Source organism: Neophocaena asiaeorientalis, unplaced genomic scaffold (assembly GCF_003031525.2).
Source record: "Neophocaena asiaeorientalis asiaeorientalis breed wild unplaced genomic scaffold, Neophocaena_asiaeorientalis_V1.1 scaffold381, whole genome shotgun sequence".
Lineage (NCBI taxonomy): Eukaryota > Metazoa > Chordata > Mammalia > Artiodactyla > Phocoenidae > Neophocaena > Neophocaena asiaeorientalis.
Genome location: NW_020172812.1, coordinates 1,806,507 through 1,812,680, shown reverse-complemented (window position 1 = coordinate 1,812,680; position 6,174 = coordinate 1,806,507).

The following is a 6,174-nucleotide window of genomic DNA, read 5'->3' as shown; positions in this document are numbered from 1 at the left end:
TCACAGCCCAATCTTTCGTTCCTTAGTTGGAGGGACGTAATGGAATCTATATAGTTGGCCATACATTTTTTTTCTATTAAGGAAATAAGGAGCGATATTTTATCTTCTTCGAAATTGTTTTCTCTTCTTCTTTAGAGTTTCAGAGCCAGGAAAGCAAGATTCATTGGATGATCATAGATACATAGATGAGGATGGAGGGCATAGAAATCTGGTAAAGGGACCACCCGTTGACCTGTCAGTTATAGATGATTTTCATGGGCCAGCTATTAACATTCCATGGAAAGGGCACTGCAGATGTCCCTGAAGGAAACACTACACTTGCTCAGTTGTCTCTTTTTACTGTTGAGAAAGGTGAAGCTCAGAGAAGTTAAGACCTTTGTCTAGCTTTGCACAGCAAGTTAATAGCTGAATTAAAGCCTGCCCTTCTCTCTTCAGCATTCATTCAACACATATTATTAAACATTTACTCTGGACCAGGAACTGAGTAAATTAAATTTGTTATTTACTTCAAACTTTAATTTTAGGAAAGAAAAAAACTGTATCTTAAAACTGTAAAGGAAGTTCTCTTTCCTTATTCACCTGTAACGTATCTGTTCTTTTCCCTGGCTTCTTACGTTGAATTTTTCCACATTAGTAATCTATAGAACATGATTCTAAGCCTAGGCTAGAAAGAGCATTTTAGGTTGCAGTGATTTAAAAAAGTGAATATTTAATGAAAAGTTCCCCAAATTTTTATGAGAAGGTGCCCTTTTGTATTTCATGGTGTTGTTTTGTTTGTTTTAAAGAAGGTTGAGCGGGGCCCAAAGTGAAACTCCTACTGAAGTGAATTTCCATCTTTTCAGTATGACCCACAGTAAGAAATACATTATAGCCTAGCATCTGTGTGTGTATCTGTATATACATATATATATATATATTTAACATGAAAAGTTTCTTGAAATAATACCCATGTATGACATAATAAAAACAACAAATGTGACTTTATTAATATTTAAATACTACAAGATGTGTCACACAGCCCATTCTCCCCTATTTCTTTTTCTTTCTTTTAAAAATTTTTTTAAAGTGCTAAACAAAGCTCAATAAATTAACCAAAGCAATTTGGGCAAATGTTTCAATTCCCGATTTAATTTTGCTTGTAAAAATACAAAAAGGTCAGGTGGCTGGTGAATTTTGTCTGGCTCGGCCCTTGATCTCAGATGGAGTCATTTGCCATTCAAATGCTAAGGGTACAATGGGAAATCTGCCCCCAATTTCTCTTTAGCTTTTAGAGTTCCTGAAATCTAATCCTGTGAGCAACCTTGAGCCTTGCCTCAACCTCTCTGAACTTTCATCACATATGTTAAATGAGGGGGTAGGTCTACATGACTCTCCTGATCCCTTCCAACTTCAAAGGTCTGTAATTCCACGATATTTTTTATTTGAAACCTGGATACCAGTGAAAACAAAGTCACCTCAAATGTATTCTAGGCATAAAGTAAGAATTTCTAGAACCACAAATGCATTCCAGTTGAAGTTTCTCTAAAATGTTGACAGATGTGAAGAGAGCATTATCGAAGGCTTAGTTTTACATTTGCATTCAGATCTGTTGTTTCAATGGGGGCATTTTTATAAAATAAAAATGTGTTACTGCTGTTCTTGGAATTCGTCTGGTTCTACAGTGTATTTAATTAGCGAAAGCACTGGGTACTTATGTGCACTCTGGTTTTTGGGAGGCTTACACATTGCTGGCTTTAGGGCATCCCAGGGAGAGAGAGGTCCAGTTTTTTTACTGTCATAGTATGGCTACAGTGTCTCTAGTTGTGCGATGGAATGGCAGTGGCAGCTTTGCCATCTTCGATGCATATTATATGCATTCTTCAGAGGCATGGGATGGTATTTCAGCTAAGTTTAGTAAGAGTGATCTGGGTTATGGCCTGAAGTGAAGCTACCTTTATTGGTTATGTAGCTCAATTGCCAAAAAGGTGAACTCTTCTTATGGCTCTGTGAACATATGAGTGCTCAGATTAGTAAAATAAGGGAATCAACAGAGATAGCATTTACAGAGCTCATATGGATTTGGTATAGAGAGTTCAGCAGTCAGAGAGGGTTTAGGAAATCTTTATCCTCTCAGTCCAAAAGCAACTGAACTGAAGTTTTTCGTCAAATCGATTTTATAGAGAATAAAGCCAATGTATTCATTTACAGTGCCATATGGTCTGGAATATTTATGTGAACATGATCTGTGTGTACTCTCACCAGTAGCAGCCTGCAGGAGAACCCAAATGATAGCTAGCAGGTTGCTGGGTGATGCTGGAATTCCAACAAGGTTACATGAGTGGGGTATTTAATGCCATAGGTCCGAGGCAGTCTGTGTGTCCACCTCAGAAAGAGGAATTGAAATGCTCCTAGCCTGTCGGCTAAGCCTGCTTTCTTCTAAACAGCGATTGGATGCTGGGAAGAGTACCGTCTATCTTTCAATGTTGCTGTGAAGGACAGAGATTATACACACCTAGCACAGCATCTGGTGCATTATAAAAGCATTAATAAAATGATAGTTATTTTAACCTTTGTGCCAGGGCTTTTGCGTCTAAGTACTCTTCTTCCCTTTTGAATGATATTTTCTTTCTTTCTTCGATGACACAGGTGACAATAATGACTGTGGAAATTGGCAGAAATTATAGAAATTTAGAAAATTCTGGAATGCAGCAAAAAAGCTAAAAGAATAAGTACAATCTACACAGACAAAAAACCTTCTGTTGATATTCTGGTATATCATCTTCCTTAAAATGTGGCTCCGTTTGAAATATAATTCTTTAAAATGGAAGGGCGGAACTTATTTGATGCCAGTAAAAATGACTCTATATTCACCCTTTGTTTGGACCCTGACCTAGTTCGTCTGCCCCACAGAAAAGTTATTCATAATTCAATTGTGCCTTCTCCATCTCTGGCTAATGAAAAGAAATAATGGGAAATAAAATCTCTGGATCAGGTCTTCAAATAACAGATAAGTCACTAGCAGGCCAGAAGTGATCTGTGGGGAAAAAATGCTGGTATTGTTATTTGTGATGTGATTCTTGGTAGCTTGAATCTCAGATCCATAGAACGAGGTTGGAGGTGGGGAAGGAATCGGAGGAGAGTAGAAAGAGGTGGGGGAGGGTGGAAAGAGGTGGGGAAGGGAAAAGAGGACACGCGAGGTGTTCAGCTTTCATTTGCCAACGTGATACCTGCTGCTTTGTTTATGGATCTGATGCTATTCATACAGTCTTTGCAATATTAATTTTTAATTTACGATGCTCATTAGGAGACACTTAAAACAGAACGATTATCATTTATCTTGATATATTATTTACTAGGACTGACTGTCATGGTTAGGGGCCCGTGATTAGTGAGAGGGGGATCCAGAAGAACTTCTCAGACGTGCCGGGGGGTAAAAGGATAGGAGCTTAGGAAGCAGTCCTCAAAACCCAAGATCCAAAATTCTGATGTCAAAGTGAAAGCCACATCATCCTAATCAAGACTCAGGAGGCCCCCTCCTAGACAAGCCTGGAACGGTACTTAATGAACCTGCAGGATCGTATTAATGAGACTCTCTGTTAGGCCACCAGCTCATCAATTATTCATCCAGCTGCATTCCTGATACTTCGCTATCTTCCTCCTCTTTCTGCGTTGGTGAGATTACTTTTTTTAACCCTCCGTTTCCTTACCTGGAATGTACACAAAGCCTTCTGTTCTCTAGTTCCCTATGCTTCTGCTCGAACACCATCTCTTCTCAGGACTCAGCCAGGATCTCACACATGACGATGGAAATCTGCTAGAGGGGAGTCTAACTTCTGAATCTCAGGGAGTCAGGGCACGCCTGACTTTCTGCTTCCCTAATACTCAGAGCCTAGTTTTGACAGTGTGCTCATCACATTATGCTATAATTATCTATTTGTGTGTGACTTTTCCCCCACTGGACTGTGAATTCCTAGAGAACAAAGCTTAAGTTTTATTTATTTTTGTATTTTCATTCCCAACGTAATGCCTGACACAAAACAGACACTTATTAAATGAGTGAATGAACGGGTAAATGAATGAACGGATGGATGAATTAGGAGTTCTCACTCATGCCTAATGTTCAGCCCCGTCTATTTATAGTCAGGCAGACTGTTAGATGGAGGCCTGAGCACAGCCTGCATGTTTCACGGGAAAATAAACAAAACCAAACAAAACAGAATTGTGTATTTCCAATCTGAGTCCTGGAGGTGAAGATGTGTCTGCAGGCAAAGTGCCCAGGTTTGTCTGGTACTCGGTTTTACATATGCCTATTTATTTATTTTTTAAGAAATAGCTTATTAAATTTGGACGTGACTCTAGGAACAGATTGTGTTTCACTAGGATGGACTGTCAAGGTCTAGAAGACTAGACAATTGGGAGGAGGCTTTCAATAAGCTTTCAGGAGAAAGACCAATGAGATTGGGAGGGAGGTTTGGAGGCAGACAGAAGCCAAGCTCTGGGACTTATCCCCAGAGTCTGTTACTTGGTTCACTCACGCAAAGTCAACAGGAAAACCGAGGAAGCCAGTTTCCATTCCTCAGGAAGTGGTTGGCGGCTGTGATGCTGACCAAAGTCATTGCCTTATGTAGTGAGAACAATGGGAGAGGACTGTAAATTCTTCCCTTTTGTCCTAGACGTAGGATGATGGACAGAAGGGGTGGTACTACTCTAAAGGCAGATTGACAAAACAAGGAAAGGCGGAGATGGGTGTGAGGAAATGTTGTGACATTCCATCCCCTAGCGATAGCCTCAACCAGTTATAACTGTTCAAAATACCCAGGCCAGCTTGTAGCTAAGACCCTGCCTCCCTACCTAAGCCACACTCTCTGCCATGTGTCTGCACTCTGCCACCAAAGGAACCTTCCCAAACACCACTTTCATCATGTCACAGCTCCCTGGAGAATCTGCAATGGCTTTCTGCTGCAAAACCAAACCAAAACACAAAAACACAAATACTAGATAAAAGAGAAAGGATCCAGATTCTCTGAAAGAGTAAAAATGAATGAGAAGACATTTCTTGCCTCAGCTTTGGCTGTAAAGCCAAAGGCAAGCAGTGACTTTGGTCAGATGGATTTTAATTTGTTACATATCAACTAGTCACAATACTACAGAGTCATATTTAGAGAAATAGTGTCTGGAAATTCTCTCCATAGACCTCTAAGTTGGCTCTTCTTATCAGTGTGTCAGGCTGAGAATAAATTATAAATGTGCTCAAGCTTTGTTCTTCTTCTTCTTTGGGGTACCTGGTTGGGCTGGGGTTGCTGAGACCCTCAGACTTGTTGCCCTGGATAAGAGAAGGCTTATCCATTTATCCTTATTCCATAGATACAGTGATGGACATTTTCCATCTTCATTTAACATGGCTGAAATCTGAATGTGTTTCCACACCAATATTTCACAAATGCTTTTGGCCCGATGACTGTGATGAGGTAGTTGTCATGGTCTGACTAAACTTGGTAGCAGCTGTTCATATTGTCCTAATTTCCATTGAGCGATGTACATTTTTGTACCGCTTGCACTGGGTTGAGTTTCCCTTAAAGGGTCTTCAATAAAATACATTGATTCAGCCTGGGAGTAAAAAAGCTATTGTGTGCACAGAAAGGCATGGAAATAGAAAAGTAGATGTAAGTGTTGATGAAGCAAAATATGTCGTAGGAGAGATGAACCATCAATGCTTTCTGAGTCTGAGGAAAGGAAGATCCCTGATGCTCGTCAATAGACATAGCCCATCAGAAGCCAAGCTAGACAATTACAGGTGGGAGAGATTACTTTTTCATTTTTAGTGGTGTCTAAAATAATGGTGTCTCTTTCAGTGGCTAGACTTTAGCTTCTAACCATTTTCTGTGTGTGCCATGATATGAACCAAATGGAAAACATAGCTTTAAGCTCCTGGATTTTTCTTTCTTTCTCATTCAAGCTTTCTCATTAAAGAAATAATTTCAGTTCAACTGAAAAACTTTAAAATTATTAGAATGGAGGTGTTACTTGTATTTAAAAAGAGCAGACCCGGGATTAATTTACTCTTTGTTGTATATTAACTTCCATCTATACAATTTCAGCTTAGCTTTACATACTAAAGATAGGATTGAACTGTGGGTCCGTGAAGCACTTCAAGTTCAGGCATTTACATAAGCAATGGGTACTGGATCCAGCATT